Consider the following 19,173-nt stretch of genomic DNA (forward strand, 5'->3'; position numbering starts at 1 on the left):
GGCACTGGGCAAAATGAACTGTGGTATGGATAAAATAGGTGAAGTCATCAAGCTGATGAGATAAGCATTGACTGCTGGCTTGTGGTGATTCTCATGGGATTCATGGTAAGTGAAATCAATTTTTCTCTCAAGATGCAACCAATGAAGAGAATATTACTCCAACTGTTTGCTGTTCACATTTGATAACCTACAAAATAATTTTGCTTTTTAATAAGCTGCCTTGCTCTGCTAGGACCTTTCTTTTTCAACCAACTCAGGAAAGTATAGCTAATTGATCATAGATAAGTACAGAAAACTTGTGAAATGGTGAATAAAAATGACAGGATCTTAATTGCATTTTACTGCTCAATAATGTAGACAACGTGCTGGAGAAATCATTAAGCTTTGCGCAATGTTTGATTCATGCCCAATCTGCACAGGAGTTGGCCCCCACAGGGAGGCTGGTATGATACAATTTCCATCCTAGGATTGTTCGATATTAATACCAATCAATACCATGAAAAGACAGTGTCCTATTTTATTTATTTCCTTCAATTAGTCACCTTCTAAATGTATACTCATCTCTGATCTGTTTCCAACCTGCCCACAATACTGTATCTGCACAAATCAAAGTCACAAGCAGTTAGCTATGTATTATCCCTTCTTAACTCCTGCAGCCTTTGTCATGGTTACAGGAAATCATCCTTGTTCAAGGCCTCTTCTCTAATGGCCATTTCTGTGGGACTGCCCTTGCTATATTCCAATCTTAACTATCTAGTTGTGGCAAGAACATCTCCAGCGATGATTCCTCTTCCAGCCATCAGGTTCTATCATTGACCCTTTCCTCTTCTTCATTTATAAACTGGCCCTTGATGACATGGGCAGAATTTTCAGGTCGGTGGGCGTGCGTGACCGGCGGGCCCAGGATTGGCCAGGAAACAGGCTGCCGTCCGCGATCGGCCCACGACCGCGATTTAACACTGGCTGGCTAATTAAGGCCAGGCCAGAGCAAACCGCAGCTCCCCATTGGTCGGGAAGGGACGGGTGAGAGCCTGTCAGCTGCCGAGTCCAATGGCAACCCTGCGGCCGGTTTTAAAACAACACAGGCAGCCTCTTGAAGATTGCCACAGAAGAACGTATCTTCTGTGTTTTCAACAGTAAAGTTATGGAATCAAGTGCAGCTGGAGATGCCAGGTGGGAGGGCAGGTCGGGTGGGCACTCAGTTCCCCGCTTTTCGGATGAGTGCCTCGCCATGCTTCTGGAGGAGGTGGTTGCCAGGAGGGAAACCCTTGCCTCCAGAGGGAGGAGGAGGCCACCGTGCCTCACAAAGAAAGCATGAGAGGAGGTGGCAGTGCAGGTCAGCAGCCATGATGTGGTGCGGCACACATGGGTGCAGTGCCACAAGAGTTTCAATGACCTGCTGCACTCAGGAAGGGTGGGTACCATGTTGGCAGGTGGAGCTCAGGGTGTTAGAGTCTGAGTGCCAACTGTCAATGACGCTGGAGCTGGCAAAGGGGGTGAGCCCTGGCTGCTTGGACTGAGTGCCTTGTGGCTCGAGGCCCACAACTCGGATGTGCCCTGCAAGGTGCTCCTCGGGTGGGGTTGGCCTGCAATGGCGCTGCAGGTAGAGAGAGGGCTAATCAATGCTCCTCTGTCCTTTCAGGAGAAGATGAACCATAACCAATTGGAGAGATCACAGACAGGTGGAGACCCACCCAACCTGCTGCTGACCAGGTTCGAGCAGGGCGCCCTTGAGATGGAGAGCCGGCATGCTCCCTGTGCAACTCATGCCGGCTCTCCATCTGGGGTGTCAGACGAAGGGAATTAGAAATTGTGAAGCTAAAGAAGGAGGAAAGAGAAAAAGAGAGAGAGAATTCCAACTGAAAATGTTGGTAGTTAAAAAATAGATGCCAGTAGGTGAGGAAGGATTTATCACTAGAGTAGAATCCAGTGGGGATATGTTTAAATTTGTACAAGCTCTTCCAAAGTTTGAGGAAAAAGATAGTGAAGCATTCTTTATTTTGTTTGAGAAGCTAGCTAAACAGATGAAATAGCCACAGGAAAACTGGATGTTATCATTACAGTCTAAGTTGTTAGGTAGGGTTCTTGAGGTATTTACTTCACTTTCAGAAGAAATGCAGTTGAATTATGATGTGTTGAAAAAGGCTATTTTGAATGCATATGAGTTGGTGCCTGAAGCATCACAGGCAGAAATGTAGGAATATGAGAAAACAAACTGGGCAAACTTATCTCGAGTTTGAAAGAGTAAAACAAAGTAATTTTGACCAGTGGATGTGGGCGTTAAAAATAGAAACAACCTACACAGCTCTTAGGGAAGTAATTCTTTTGGAAGAATTTAAAGATGCAATCCCTTCAGTATTGAGAACTCATGTGGAGGAACAGAAGTTTGATCCTCTTGTCAACTCACATTGTGCTTCAGGGTGTTGCTTTGTTGCTACTGATAATTCCAGTGCAGCTTTTTCTGAGGTAGCATTCAACATCCTTTTTTAGCTCCTTATATTTTTCCAAGGGCAAATATTGATTCTTCAAAGAGTCTTTCAGGGTAGGAACTTCTTTAAGTACTTTTTCTAGCTGCTGATGTACCTGGCTCTACTTCTGGTTGAGATTTTCCAACTCAACTTTAATACAAATGTTTCCTGTGAAATAGCTTCATTTTATTTTTGCAGGTTTTGTTTCTTTTGGGTTACATCAGATAGCTTCCCTTCATTCACATCCAGCTGCATGCTCCGCACTGCCACCTGCTGTTGCAGTTTGGGTAATGTGTCCGCATTTTCAAAATCTATATTTTTAAGCCTTCTGGCTGCTTCTCGGCCTCTCCTTTCCTTTGCGCTAAACTCTTCATTGCACTGACATCACACTGATCCCAATTGCTGCCTATTTTAAAAGGTAATCTGAGGTTTTTTCTCAATTTTGCTCAAGTTCTTTTGTGATCTATCTAGGTCCTATGACTGCCTTTTTGTAAAAATCAGTCAGGTGGTGTGGGCTTTGCTGGCTAGGCCAGCATTTATTGCCCTTGAGAAGGTGGGTGGTGAGCTGCCTTTTTGAACTGTTGCAGTCCATGTGGTGTAGGTACACCCACAGTGCTGTTAGGAAGGGAGTTTCAGGATTTTGACCCAGTGACAGTGAAGGAACAGCAATATATTTCCAAGTCAGTGAGTGGCTTGGAGGGAACTTCCTAATGGTAGTGTTCCATTCTATCTGCTACCCTTGTCCTTCTAGGTGATAGTGGTAATAGGCTTGGAAGGTGCTGACTAAGGAGCCTTGGTGAATTCCTGCAGTGCATCTTGTAGATGGTACACACTACTGCTACTGTGCTTGGTGGTGGAGGGAGTGAATGTTTGTGGATGTGGTGCCAATCAAGCAGGCTGTTTTGTCCTGGATGGTGTCAAGCTTCTTGAGTGTTGTTGGAGCTGCACTCATCCAGGCAAGTGGAGAGTATCCCACCACACGCCTGACTTGTGCCTTGTAGATGGTGGACAGGCTTTGGGGAATCAGGAGGTGAGTTACTTGTCACAGATTTCCTAGCCTCTGGTCTGCTCTTGTAGCCACAGTATTTATATGACTAGTCCAGTTCAGCTCCTGGTCAATGGTAACCCCCAGTATGTGGATAGCGGGGAATTCAGCGATGGTAATGCCATTGAACATCATGGGGTGATGGTTAGATTCTCTCTTGTTGGAGATGGTTATTGCCTGACACATGTGTGGCGTGAATGTTACTTGCCACTTATCAGCCCAGGCCTGGATGTTGTCCAGGTCTTGTTGCATTTGGACATGGATTGCTTCAGTATCTGAGGACTCGCGTATGGTGATGAACATTGCACAATCATCAGCAAACATCCCAACTTCTGACTTTATGATGGAAGGAAGGTCATTGATGAAGATGGTTGGGCCTAGGACACTACCTTGAGGAACTCCTGCAGTGATGTCATGGAGCTGAGATGACTGACCTCCAACAACCAAAGCCATCTTCCTTTGTGCCAGGTATGACTCCAACCAGTGGAGAGTTTTCCCCCTGAATCGACTCCAGTTTTGCTCGATCTCCTTGATGCCACACTTGGTCATATGCGGCCTTGTTGTTAAGGGCAGTCACTCTCACCTCAGGAGTTCAGCTTTTTGTCCATGGTTGAACGAAGGCTGTAATGAAGTGAGGGGCTGAGTGGCCCTGGCGGAACCCAAACTGGGTGTCAGTGAGCAGGTTATTGCTAAGTAAGTGCTGCTTGACAGCACTGTTGATGACCCCTTCCATTACTTTACTGATGATCGAGACTAGACTGAAGGGTCGGTATTTGGATGGGTTTTATTTGTCCTGCTTTTTGTGTACAGGACATACCTGGACAATTTTCCACACACCTGGGTAGATGCCCGTGTTGTAGCTATATTGGAACAGCTTGGCTAGGTGCGCGGCAATTTCTGGAGTACAAATCTTCAGTACTATTGCTGGAATATTGTCAGGGCCGTTAGCCTTTGCGGTATCCAGTGCCTTCAGCCATTTCTTGATATCACATGGAGTGAATTGAATTGGCTGAAGACGGGCATCTGTGATGCTGAGGACCTCCAGAGGAGGCCAAGATGGATCACCCACTCGGCACTTTTGGCTGAAGATTGGAGCAAATGCTTCAGCCTTATGTTTTGCACTGATGTGCTGGGCTCCTCCATCATTGAGGATGGGGATATTTGTGGAGCCTTCTCCTCCAATGAGTTGTTTAATTGTCCACCACTATTTACGACTGAAAGGGGCAGGACTGCAGATCTTAGATCTGATCCATTGGTTGTGGGACCGCTTTGCTCGACAATCACTTGCTGCTTATGCTGTTTGGCATGCAAGTCGTCTTGTGTTATAGCTTCACCACGTTGACACCTCATTTTTAGGTATGCCTGGTGCTGCTCCTGCATTCTTCATTGAACTAGGATTGATCCCCTGGCTTGATGGTAATGATATACCGGGCCATGAGGTTACAAATTGTGTTCGAGTACAATTCTGTGGCTGCTGATGGCCCACAGCCCCTCATGGATGACCAGTCCTGAGTTGCTAGATTTGTTCAAAATCTATCCCATTTAGCACGGCAGTAGTGCCACACAATGTGATGGAGGCTATCCTCATTGTGAAGACGGGACTTCATCTCCACAAAGACTGTGCGGTGTCACTCCTACAGATACTGTTATGGATAGATGGATCTGCAGCAGGCAGGTTGGTGAGGATGAGGTCAGGTATGTTTTTCCCACTCGTTGGTTCTCTCACCACCTGTCTCTGGCCCAGTCCAGCTGCAATGTCCTTTAGGACTCGGCCAGCTCAATCAGTAGTGGTGCTACCGAGCCACTCTTGGTGATGGACATTGAAGTCTCCCACCCAGAGTACATTCTGCGTCCTTGCCACTCTCAGTACACTGATTCATCAGCTGATGGAGGGCAGTAAGTGGTAATCAGCAGGAGGTTTCCTTGCCCATGTTTGACTTGATGTCATGAGACTTCATGGGGTCCGGAGTCGATGTTGAGGATTCCCAGGGCAACTCCCTCCCGACTATACCACTGTGCTGTTACCTCTGTCCTACTGGTGGGACAGGACATACCCAGGGATTGTGAAGGTGGTGCCTGGGACATTGGGCAGGACTTTTAGGTTGGCAGGTGGGTATGATCAACAGGCCAGGGAGAGGCCGGGGAATGGACCGCCAACCGCAATTTCACGCTGGCCGGCCAATTAACAGCCAGCCAGCGTGAAACGCACGCTGATAAACCTAGCGCTGCTGGAGTGGGGGCGGGAGGAGGGCGGGCGCTGATGTAAGCTCGGGCACAGGCGAGCGCTGAATGAAAGCCCCCTGAATGCAGAGAGCTGCCTCAGGAAGGTGAAGACTTCAAAACAATTAAATAAAGATTTTGAAATTGTGAAAAAAATGTCCAAGCATCACAATCAGTTGCCTGAACATATGCATATTAAAAATTCTGTCCATAGATTTTCATTCAATTACAGAAACCTAATCCCGCCTTTGGCTGAGGTTTCATCAAAAATGCGAAGTCCACCTGGCCGATTCGTCCTTAAGGTTGGACAGACCATGAAAAATCAGGGACAATTGGAACTTTAACAACTTTAATTGTCTTAATTGTCGGCAGGCGCGATTCTGACATGCGCACGCCTGCCAACTGAAATATCGCGCGAGCACAGGATGACGTTGGGGCTGTCAGCTGATGTCATCTCACGCCCGTTTGGGTCGGATGCCCGGCTGCACGCCAACCTAAAAATTCTGCCCATTATCTGTAATGTAAGATTCCATGACTATGTCAGGCTTTGCTTGACTAGTCTGTGAGACAGCTCGCCAAATAGCCCCTTGATGTTGGTAAGGAGGACTATGCAGGGTCGACAAGGCTGAGTTTACCATTTGTCATTTCCAGTGCCTAGGTCCATCTGGTTTCATTCCTTTTTTGAGAGTTTGCAGAGGTTTGATACAACTGAGTGGTTTGCTAGGCCATTTCAGAGGGCACCTAAGAGTCAACCACATTGCTCTGGGTTTGGAGTCATGTGTAGGCCAGATCAGGTAAGGATTTCCTTTCCGAAAGGAAGGACATTAGTGAACCAGATGGGTTTTTACAACAATCGACAATGGGCATCATCAGACTTCTAATTCCAGATTTATATTGAATTCAAATTCCACTTGAACCCAGGTCCCCAGAGCATTACCCTGGGTCTCCAGGTTACTAGCCCAGTGACAATACCACTACGCCATTGCCTCCCCTTTCACCTTTTTAAAAAAAATTTGCTCGGCCTTTAGTGATCTGGCTATGTCTCCTGACTCTGTCTCTGCTATTGATCAGATCTTGCAATGGAACTTTTTCAGGTGATCTCCAGCTGTGTCTTTGATTCAGGTTCACTTCTCTCAGATCAGAGTGCAGTTTCTTTACTTTTTCATGCTTTCAGGATTCACAGCCACCATGTTGTAGGGGTTATTTGGTGTCTCATGGAGAGGTCTGGAGGCTTGTATGGTTGAACATTAAAGCTGGAATTTTCCACTCCCATTGGTGGTGGATGTGTTTGGTGGCTTGAGTGGAAATATCGCAGGATGGCCCTAGTCGCGTTTCCCGGTGATGTTAATCCAAGACACGGCTGTCCACCTCCCCTGCACCACCGCCCCCCAGCACCATCAATGGCAGGCTGTGTTTCCCACCGTGCAATGTCGGGAACTTAATTTCAATGCATTTGCATCTCATTTTTGTGCCCGCATGCCGGAATCATCCCCCACCACCCACCATGTCAAATTTAATCCCCACTTCAGCAAGACTTCAGAACAACGTGATTTACGACAGCCTTTAAAAGACGTACACCTGGCGAGCTGAACTTCAAGGGGAGCTCAGAGGTGGGTGCACAAAACCTTGCGCAGCACTCGCGGGAGACAGTCGGTCATCAAGGGAGAAGCACTGCGCATTCAGGTGGGGAAGCACATGCAAGTTGCTTTTCCCCAGCTGGCTTTCCGTGCAGTGCCAGGGCAAGGGCTCCAGTGCGGATGGGGCTGGGGGTGTTTGTGTGGGGCAAGGCAGCACAGACTAATGGAAGTACACAAACACGTGCTGGTTGTGCGGTTGGTGGGAGGGGGTGTGGGTGAGGGAAGCGGCCACACACTTGGAAAAGCTTGTGAAAGGTGACCATTCTTCCGCAACTGAGACCGTTCACCGGCAGCTCCATTGACATGCTTGGAGTCGGGACTCTGAAGCATTTCTGCCCACTCAAGCAAGGCAAAAGCATGAAAATGCCACCAAACGCTCCAGAACTTTTCACCCCTCAGGCACAGACTGCAAATTAATGTGAGTTTTAGGGGGCTGGATGACTGGGCAAGTTGTAGAATCCCCTTGTGAAAAGTGGGCATGGAACAGTCTCTGTTGCTGGTGCTCACAGCTCTTTGCAATGTATTTATTCAGGCCTGGACCAGTAACCCTCATGGTTCAAGCTAACAGCGCAGACTTGCAGTGGGGGTTAGGAGAATGCCTGCGCCCGAGCTGAGAGCACAACATGAAGTCCAGTGCCGAAACTGCTGCCAATCGGTCAATGGAGTGGGGCGGAGGTGGGTGGGTTTCAGACAGCCATGAAGCGCACTACACACTGGCCAACCAAGTCATGGCCAGCACTCTCCGGCATGCGTGAAAAGGCATTGAGACACAGCTGGAGCAGGAGACTTAACCAAGAAAGGCCCTTAGGAGATATATACTAACCCTCGCGTCTCTCTCTTTGATACTGCAGGAGGAAAACATCAGGATCATGGAGCCTGGTGATTCAGCTGTATGCCTCATGTCTTACAGGGAGCAGAGAAGAAGAAGATTGCGATGAAGGCACCTGGCTTGGCAAAGGGAGGAGCACCACCCTCAAGGTGCCTCTTCTGGATGCAGCTGAAGATCCACACCGAGTCCACAGGCTCCTCGCTAGACCCAGGATCTATAGACTGCACTTGTCCTTCCTGCAGGGGAGCAAGAACCAGGGTCGCCGAGGACTGCGCATGTCCAGGGAACTGGTCACTCACATATGCCGCCTTTTGCAGGATTTGGCACCACAGGGACTACGAGGGCATCCACTGCCAGTGGCAGTGAAAGTGACCACCGAAATCAATTTTTAACCAGTGACTCCTTCCAAGGCTCCACAGGTGACCTATGCAGGATCTCGCAAGCCTCCGCTCACAAGTGCATCCAGGAGGTCACGGATGCCATCTTCGTGAAGGCACAGTGCATTTCGATTGGGATCAGGCAAACCAAGAAGCGGATCCCAGGTTTTCCACAGGTGCAGGGTGCCATCGACTACACTCACGTGGCGCTTCTATCTCCGTGGCAACAAGCAGTCCAGTATGTGAACTGCGAGGACTTCCTTTTGCTGAATGGTCAGCTGGTCTGTGACCACAACAAATGCATTCTGCAGGTCTGCACATAATACCCTGGGAGCGTCCATGACTCCTACATTCTCAGCAGGTCTCAGATCCCCGACATCTTCCAGGGTCCACAGAGGCTGCGGGGTTGGCTTTTGGGGACAAGGGCTACCCACAGGGGACGTGGCTGATGATGCCCGTGCAGCAGCCTCAGAGTGCAGCAGAGACAGTATAACGAGACTCATGCCCCAACTCGGACTTTGCTCCACCAAATGACTGGCATCTTAAAAGTGGGGTTCTGGTGCCTCGACAGGTCCGGTGGAGCACTGCGGTACAGTCTCCAGAGGGTGTTGCGCATCATCATAGCTTGCTGCATGCTGCACAACCTGGCACTGCAAAGGAGAGGACCTACCTGAGGAGGAAATGGAAGAGCCGCACATCTCCGATGAGGAGGACCTTGAAGGGGATTAGTTATCAGGTCCTGGAAGGCGAGGATGCCAGAAACGAAGTCCTCGCAGTGGCCAGGCAAGGCAGGCGCGCTCTAGAGGCCCTAATAGGCACACGATTCATGGAGGATGATGACGCAAAGCTGTGAGGACAGTCCTGACATCCTCACATCGCATCTGTGAATGTCGGACACCTGTCTGGCGGATGGCAGCGCACATACCCTCTGTGATCAAGGTCATGTTGTGGAGACGTAGCGGAGGCCCTAACAGTTGCTAGATTCCATAGGATGATGACGACATGCAGTGAGGACACTCCATAGATCTTCACACTGCATCTGTGAATGTCCAACTCCTGTCTGCTTGAGGGCAGCTCGCTTGTGCTCTGTGAACAGGGGCATAACATGGAGATGCAGTGGTGATATTTTAACAGCACCTGATCCTTTGGCAGCCTCTATCATCTGTCCCCTTCAGGACCATACCATCTCTGGACACAGATGCGGAAGAGATGGGGACCAGCCCCACCTCAAAAAGGTGCTGAGAGCACACAGAGAAAATCACAGAACTCTGACGCCTGCCTATGACATTCTGGCAGTAATGACAAGCCACATCAAGGTGCAGGCATCACTGATGTGTCAAGTTACTGTGAAGACAGAAAATCACTTTGCTCTGAAGGTTATGCACAGCACAGGGAAGAGGCACTGGACTGAGACACTTGCCTTCACCTTGTGCAGGAACCAAGGTTTCACATCTTAATGACAGAAACACTGCTCATCATAACAAGGAGCCATAGACGAGGAGACATTCTTGGGAACTAACTTACAATTGTGAACACCATGTACAAGTCATTAATGCCCATGCCCACGCTGTGCAACTACATCTTCTTAACCTTCCTAACCCTGTTGCTACGCCTTGGTGCTCCCAGGACACCCGCAGCAGAGGTGAAGGCAGCCTGCTGATTGCTACGCCCCAACTGTGATGACCTTGGCAGGCGTCTTCAGGAAGGCCAAGACCTGGAGGTCCTTGGCCTGCTTTCAGGGTCCTGCAGTGTGACAGTGGCACCCTTCTTGGCCTGCGGAGCTGGAGCAGCGGGGCTCACAGGAAGAGGGGAATCGGATGGGTCAGACACTCCTGGAGCCATCTGGGTGGATGGACCTCTGCAGTGCACATGCTGATCCTCCTCCCTATGGGCACCCGAGGGTCTCTAGTTGACTCCTTGAGAGGAAGGGGCAACTGTAATAAGTTTGAGATGCCCTGCCCGCCTCACGCATTGACACTGATGGATGCCAGCAAGTGCCTCAGTGATGGAGTGCAGCTCCTGCAGCAGTGCAGCACCAATGCCCTGGACCAAGGTCTCCATGGCAGCCATTATCTTACCAGTATTGACCTCAGGGATGCTGGTATTATCACCTCAGGCTGATGGCGCACAGACTCCTCCATCGTGCCTTGTAATCTGAGGAGTGCAGCAGACAGCCCCTCCTAATGTTCCTGAGCTTGTCTTTGCAGCTCCAGCAACTGAGATAGAACCGAGTCCAGAGGCTCGTCACCTGACTTGGACTCAGCAGATTCCTGGCCTCTGGCTGTCCTCCAAGTGCCGGCACCCTTGTATTTCCCCGCCTCCACCTGATGTGGATCAGACAGTTCAGTATGCTTACCAGATCGTGACCCCAAGTCTAGTCTAGAACCAGCTCCCACTGTGGCGTGTGTGTCTGCGCTGGTGGAGGGTGTGGGTGAGCGCTGAGATCGGTCTTCCATTGGTGTGTCTGTGGGTCCCTCTTCCGAGGTGTGTTCAGGGCTGGAGTCAATGACCCTGCTTGTGGCTGCCCTCGGCTGCTTCCTGGATGTGCCTGCAATAGAAAAGAGAGATAATTGGTGCATGGCAGGGGTCTGTGAAACAGGAGACATCACTCACAGCATGATTGTCTGATGGATTTGGAGTGCAGGATTTTCACTTGGTTGAGCAGCGCCGACCTCACTGTCTGTGCAGGGGCGATCCACATTCTCACCAGCCAGCTGAATGGATCTACTTTCAAAGGCCATGAGGACCTTGATGCTGGGCATTCCTCCACCAGTCTGGGACGTCTCCCTGTTGTTGTAGGCTAACTTATCCTGCATGGAGACAGATGGAGAGTGTAAGCAAGATGCCCGCTAGGCCAGATGGGAAGGATGCCTTTCATGTGTGGAGTGAGTGTGGTGCCATGGATGGCATGAGGATGCAATGGGCAGGGCAGATGAATGTGTTTGTGAGGGAGTGAGTGGTGATGTCCGTTGAGCTGGCAGTGATTGTGAACCATGTGGATGTGTGATGGGTTTGAGAGTGCATGAGTTGAGAGTGCTGAGAAGAATGACTTACCATGACGGAACAAGGAGATCATTAATCCTCTTGCGGCACTGGGGTGGCTGTCCTCTTTTGCAGGACGTTGGCACTGACCGCCGCTGCCACCACCTCTCAAGCTGGATTGGTGAGCTTGGTGGCTGGTCTTTGCCGAAAACTCACCACCATGGATATCAACAACCTTCAGTTTGTGGATAACTACTGCGTGATGTCTCACTCTGTACAGGACATGCAATGGGCGCTTGACCTCTTCAGCACCTCATTGACAGGCTTGGCCTGTCCTTAAACATCACCAAGACGAAGGTCCTTCATCAACCTTCCCCAGGCCAGTTGAGCATCCCCCGCACCATCCACATAGATGGGGTGGCTCTGGACTATATGCAGCACCTCCCTTATCTGGGCAGCCACATCTCCCAAGGGACCACCATTGATGGGGAAGTCCAACACCGAGTTAACTGTGCCAGCGCTGCCATCTTCAAGCTGTGTCAATGTGTCTTTGACAACAGGGGCCTTTGCAAGTCAACCAAGATTCTAGTTTATAAGGCCATTGTGTTGATCACCCTCCTCTACTGCAGTGAAACATGGACTGTCTACCAACGCCACATTAAGATCCTTGGGAGCTTCCATCAGCGGTGCTTGTGTCGAATCCTGGGGATCAAATGGGAGGATCGCCGGACTAACACGAGTGTCCTCCATGAAGCAGCCTCTACCAGCATTGAAGCCCTGTTCCTGCAGAACCAACTCCGATGGACTGGCCATTGTGTCCGGATGCCTGAAAACCGCCTCCCTTGGCAAGTTCTCTTCTCACAGCTCTCTGTCGGCCAACGCTCAAAGGACGGCCAAAGGAAAAGTATAAGAATACGCTCAAGGTCACCCTGAAGCACAGAGGCATTATCACCGCTGACTGGGAGGAGAATGCTGCCAATCGCTGGCCTATCAAAGCACCAACCACTTTAAGACTCAGCGACTCGACAGCGAGGCAGAACGGCAACGACAGAGGAAGGAGAAGGGAGCCAATCCGGGGCTGCAATTTCCACTCCCCTGCACTACTTGTCCCGACTGTGGAAGAACTTGTGGATCCAGAATTGGGCTCCTCAGTCACCTGAAGTCTCACCAGGCCTGATGGGGCATCATCCTCGATTCCAAGGGACCACCGACGACGATTAATGAGGCAGGACGTGCCAGAAAGCAGACGATACAATGCAAAACCCCACCCCTGTGGCCAGCAGGAAACACAGAGAGTCTTCACTAAATATGGGGCTGCTGTCTTCTTTGCTTTCGGGGCCATCTGTCGCCTGGAGCAGTCCTCTGGTCTGAAGACATGAAGTAGACTGCACTCTGATGAACTTTAAATATAGCGCCCGGAGCAAGGAAGCACTGAAATCATGGCATGGTAGGCAAATCGGAGCCTGCCCGCCAACAATCCGGCATGTTTCCCATGCATACATTATTAATGAGACTGCATCCTCCTGAACCGCCTTTGTCCGGTCGCTAAGGAGATGCTCCCAGAAACCCAGTGTGGCTTCCGACTATCCTAGGGTACTGCGGACATGGTGTTTGTGGCAAGACAGATCCAGGAAAAATGTCGGGAACAAAATCAAGAATTTTTCACGCCTGCTACCGCACTTAGTGCAATTCAGGGATGATTCCACCTTAAGTGTTTATTAACAACTCATAACTATGTACACCTTCAAGGTATAGCCCTGCATGGGTGCTGTCTCCATGCTTGTTCCTTCCAGATTCTTCTACATACAGTCTATCATGTGACTCTCTACATCATGCTGCAGTTGGTACTGTACCCAGTCGTACATTAACCCTTTCTATGCCAGACCCTTATACTACACAGACTAGTTTTGCCCCAAGCTTGGAAATAATTTACCTACATCATGGGTATTGAAATACAGTCCAAAGCAGAGATCCCATTCTCTGACCCTCATCAAGATTAGACCCAATTGCTATACCTCGCCTCTCACATTGAATGCTGATCCTGCTCAGTTAAAATTTGAAATTATTGCTTTTTTATTTGCAACTAAAATTCAAATGCCTCTGCTGTTATAACCGGGATGGGAGGAGTGCACAGCTGATCTAGCCCCACTACTCCACAGGTCACACCATTAGTTTAAAAGTTTGATTCCCTCATCAAAATGGCCGATCATTTACCTTCGTTACTGTTACTCAGAATAAATGAGACTTTAATCAAGTTTCTTTCAATAAACAACACACTTATTAGTTTATTATAAAACCATTCTCAAATAGAAAGGCAAAGCTTATTAATATACAGTATGGAATATGAAAGTGTACTAATCACTCTTTTGAGTTACCCTAAGTGCCACAAACACACAACGTACACGCACCAAAAAAAAGTGAAAATAGAGGAACTCTGGCAAAGGTTAAAAGTCAATGGTTCAAGAGAAAAGGAAAGAAGGTGGAGTCCTTGAAATGGCGTTCAGGTTATATGGTTGATCTTTCAGCGCTGATCTGCAAAGCAGTTGATGACTCTTGCACTGCTTTTCAGGCAGACACGAAGAACATTTGCGGGTACTCTATTCCAGCATGTAGCAACTTAGGAGCAATTTATATTCACTTTGGGCTGTGGACTGGCTCTGGATTGCAAAAAGGCTGCTGTCTTCCTTTCACAAGCAGTTGGTCCTTTCTCTTCTCAAAGCAAAACCAAAACCAACTTTTAAACGCAGTTTACCCAGGCATTTTTTTTCCAGAGCCATAAACTACCATGTGACCCTTTTTGTACGGGGCCCACCAGGCTCAAGAGGTTTCCAGCTTCTTTAGAGCTGCTTAATTACCTTTTCTTGTAAAGGAAAAAAAAGGGACAATGTCTTTTAAAACACAAATTCTTCCAGAATGCTCTTAGTCCTTGAAGATGAACCATAATCTGTCGTCAAAGTGTTCATGATACTCAGCATATCAGAAGGTTTGTTTTTCCGCAAAGAAACAACCAGATGGTTAACTTACAGCTAGATGTAAATTTGCATTTTCTTAATTAGAAACTTAATATGCTCATTCTTATAAATGTTATTGTCTTTTGCAACAAATTGCATAATCCCACGCATGCCTAATTTCAGTGACTTGAGTGAGTAATTTGTAGTTGAACTGACTGCAACAATATGAGTAAGCAGTGGTGCAATGTATAATCAACTATAAGTTATGAGGATAATGAACTAATGCTTGAAATTCTGATAACTGCATCATACTGTAATAAACCCACATGATACAAACTTGGTTAATTACAGGGTTTCATGAATGAAGTGAATCACTTAATCAATTTACATCATCATGAGAAGTAAGCACGATGTCTCTGCCTTGTCTCAGAAGATAGAAGTCTTTAATAAGTAAACAAAACCAAATTATGTTATTTCTACAAATCAGGAAAATAATCCATTGCTTCTGTTAAAGTATTGCGATGTACAAGTTCATTTTTGAAATAAAGTTTTGTCTGGAAAGGAAGGGGAATGTGCAGCCATTTTTTAAAGGATTATCATTTTTTGTGGCTGGGACAAACTGTGGAGGGTGACTTATTTGTAATGTTTATTGGTTTCATTATGGTACCTTTGAGGTTCATTGAAGAATCTAGTTCATCTAATACACATTAGCTGAAGTGTCTATTGGGTAGCTAGGGGATGCCTTGGTATGCAAATATTTATTGTGAATGTTGTTCTTAAATGAGGGAACAGCTTGAAGTTAATGCAAAATTTTTAAAACGGATGCATTTGTTCTTAGGAGATGACCAAACCATTCAATTCAATTATAAACATCTTATGTATTTTTTTATAGTATATGTTTGATTGGCAGCATTATTTGAGTTTCAGAGATACACTTTTGTCTGCCTATCAAACTTGGAGGATTTTGAAAGCTTATTTCGGATTCTGAGGCAATTTATTTTAAGCCTTGAAGCATTCGGAAAGAGTGAGGAGGGAGATTCTGTGGAAAGTTAACAAAGAACTCCAACTGTATGATTAACAGATACAGTTTCAAATTGAGTTTTAGCATTAGTAATGCTTGTAGTTTTCATTCTTCCAAAGGAGAATAATTAAGTCCTATAAATTACTGGGAAGCTGCTCTTTGGCCTTTGCTTACTTATCTATTTACTCCTAATACATCTGTCAGTTTGTAGCCTCAAAAATAGTTTGACTACTATTTTTTCAAGTTGAGGAGATTACATAGAGCACATGCTATATCTAGCTGGCTGAATAGGCTGACAGTTTTCTGTTTGACCACTGGGTTTGCCACTAATACCTAGATATTAAGCAGCTAATGACAGACATAATTTGGAGAGAGTAAGACCTCATCTATGTGTATCATCTCTGGCACTAAAGAGGAGAAAAACATCAGGAGGTAAGAGTCCTGAAATTTAACCATGGCCTTGTGAAAGCAGCACTCAAGCAAATCACTGCTTGGAAGTCTGGCCCTGTGCCAAAATTTAGTGAGTATTTCTAAAAATAACAATAAAGTTGATGAATTTCACAGCTTTTCTTAAGTTTTAGAATTGATGATTAACACGATTCTGGAGAAAGTCTGATTTGTGGAAATCTTTATGTGGGATATGCAGGATTGATAAGTTCCTCACAAATACAACCAATGATTTATTTACCAGTTCTGTCACTAAAACAAAGCAGCGCTATTGCTGCAGGCCAGGAAGGTAATAAAATAAAAGCAATAATGTGTGGCACTATGATAGCACTGCCATTCCACAGCCACAATCAATGATACGAAACAACCATACACTACTTGGATGCTCCATTTGAAACACTAGCATCAGCATGGTGCAATGATAATCACCGCCTTCTGTAATGCTTTTCAACTAGTTCCACTTAGGAAAAATCAAGTGGGCAGCCTTTGAAATGGAATGGTTCTATTTACTCTCTGTTCCCATTGGTTTTGGATTTTACTGCTGATGGTTAACAGGAAAAATAGGAACATTGAACATGGAATGGGTGATTCAGCCCATTGAGCTTCTTCCACCATCCTATTAGTTCATGATTGATCTGTATTACAACTCCATTTATCCCAATCCTTAGATATACTTACCTAATGCAAATTTGTCAATTTCAGCCTTGGGTATTTCAGTTGACACAAGATCCACAGCCTTATGGGGAAAAGAGTTCCAGGATCCTGTGTGTGAAAAAAAAAATCTTTCTGACTTCGTTCCCAGCCTAGCTCTAATTTTAACTTTGTGCCTTTTTGTTCTAAATTCCCACACAGAGATAATAAATAGTCTTTTGGTAGCATGAGCATCGCTGAAAAAAAAGGCATGTCAAAGCTTTTCATCTTGTACTCAACAGGACACTTTGCAAGAATACCAATATAAGGGGAAAACAACAATTTATACTGTATGAGAAGAGAATGCTGATTGATTGCAAGTGGACTCTGATTGGTAGAGGCATTACCATGGAAAATGCACCAATGCTGTTAAAATAAAATTTGTACTCCCTGGTTTGTTTAATAGTCATAGTGGGATCACCCATCGGGCGCACATGAACTACCATTGCATTCTATAATTGCTACTCTTAATATTAATGGTCCATGCTGCATATATATCAGACAATATTTGTAACAGATGCCAACAAAGGGTGTTATCATTTTACAAGGCACTCTCTGTGATTGTTTGATGAAATGATTGGTGAATCTTGGAAGGGAAAAACTAACATGCCAGATTTAAGGGGAGGGTTAGGAGAGAGGGTATAGGTTGAACTAGGGGCCCGGAAACAGGAGAAACCCCAGGGCCTATGATTTCTCTCTCTGGCCCCAGAACAAGTTTGACAATGCAATTTTTCAGTGAGATACATAAATCAATGGGAAGAATTCTCCCCCCATCAATTAAGTCCCGCCCAGCGTGACGTACGCCAGGAAGCGCTATGCAGGCGGGGGGGATTCCCTGGGCCAGGAGTGCACTCTTTTGCGCATGCGCACAAAAGAGCGCACTCATCTCCCTGAGGCTAAGTGCTGCCTCAAGGAGATCGGCGCCAAATTTAAAAATGGTCAAGGTGCACAGACAAAATTTCACTGACAGGTCCCCTCATGTGACACTGTCACATGAGTTGGGACATGTCCATCACTTTTAATCAAAACATTTATTAAATTTTTAAAAGCCCTCACGAAACCTCATTCCGCCTGTGGATGAGGTTTCTTGCTTTTTCTGACGCCCGCTAGGGCTCTCGGCCTGCCCGTCCAACCTTAAGGTTGGATGGGCAGGTCCATTAATTATTTCAATTACTTTTTAAATGGCTTCAATTGGCCGTTGACAGGTCGGCGGGCGCACAGCTGATTCGGCTGAGCCCCCGCCGACCTGAAAATTGAAATGACGCGGGGTGACATTGGGAGATCCACCTGACGTCATCCTGTGTCATTTTACACGTCGGCAAGCGGGCCCCACCCCGCCACTCGCTGACCTAAAGATCCTGGCCAATGTTTCCAGCCAAGGGAGATTCAAGACATTTACTGCAATGTTAGATTGCTTCATTAACATATTCAAATTTCTGTTCCTCCTGAAGCTCATACCGTGTTACTTCAGTGCGGCCATTACATTTTAAACCTCAGCTTATCTCAAATTTGCAAACTACATATAGATTGAGGCAATTAACTTTGGTTCCTTGGAAAAATATTTTGTAACATTAATCTTAATACAATGTAATCTGGCATAAACTCCTGGTATCTCTTGTATCCAGGAAAAGGTTCAGCAATTTGAGAGGCAAACCATGGAGATGAATTGTTCTCCCAGATTATCAAGAAGATATAATAATTCTCATAATGTTATTGGAATTTATTGTAAAATAGAGTAATAGTGGATGTGCCTATGGCCTGAATTTTCTGTTCGGCATGTGGGGTCGGACCCCACTTGCCGACGCGTAAAATGATGCGTGGTGACATCGGGCGTGCGTCCCGACGTCACCGCGTGTCATTCAGATCCTCAGTTCGGTGGGCGCGTACCCGAGTCGGCTGCGCGCCTGCCGAACAGTCAAAGGCCTATTAAGGCCATTTAAATATCAATTAAAATAATTGACAGAGCTGCCCGTCCAACCTTAAGGTTGGCGGGCAGGCGAAGAGCCCAGGCGACCTTTGCATTTATCACGAAACCTCATCCACGGGCGGGATGAGGTTTCATGAAGGATTTTAAACTTTAATTAAAAATTTTACTAAAATTCATAGACATGTCCCAGCTCATGTGACACTGTCACATGAGGGGACATGTCTAAATATTTTTTTTTTCTTTATTTAAATTTTTCAAAATCAAACTAATCTCCCTGAGGCAGCTCTGTGCCTGCGAAAGAGCGCAGGCTCCGACTCAGCCCCCTCCCCCCACCCGCATAGGGAGCGCATCACGCTGGGCGGGCCTTAATTGGCCCGTCTACGTAAAATGGCGGTGCGCAGCCGATCATGGGCGGCAATCGGCTACACGCCCGCCTGCACTTGCACCCACTCAGCACCCCTGATATGTTTTAATACATGTGTTTGTGTGTGTGTGTGTGTGTGCATGCGTGAGATTTAATTGAATTAGTCTGGGTGCTTTGACCTAAGAAGAGAGGTTAGGTTTGAAATGTTAATTAGA

Source organism: Cetorhinus maximus, chromosome 13 (genome assembly GCF_964194155.1).
Source record: "Cetorhinus maximus chromosome 13, sCetMax3.hap1.1, whole genome shotgun sequence".
Classification (NCBI taxonomy): Eukaryota; Metazoa; Chordata; class Chondrichthyes; order Lamniformes; family Cetorhinidae; genus Cetorhinus; species Cetorhinus maximus.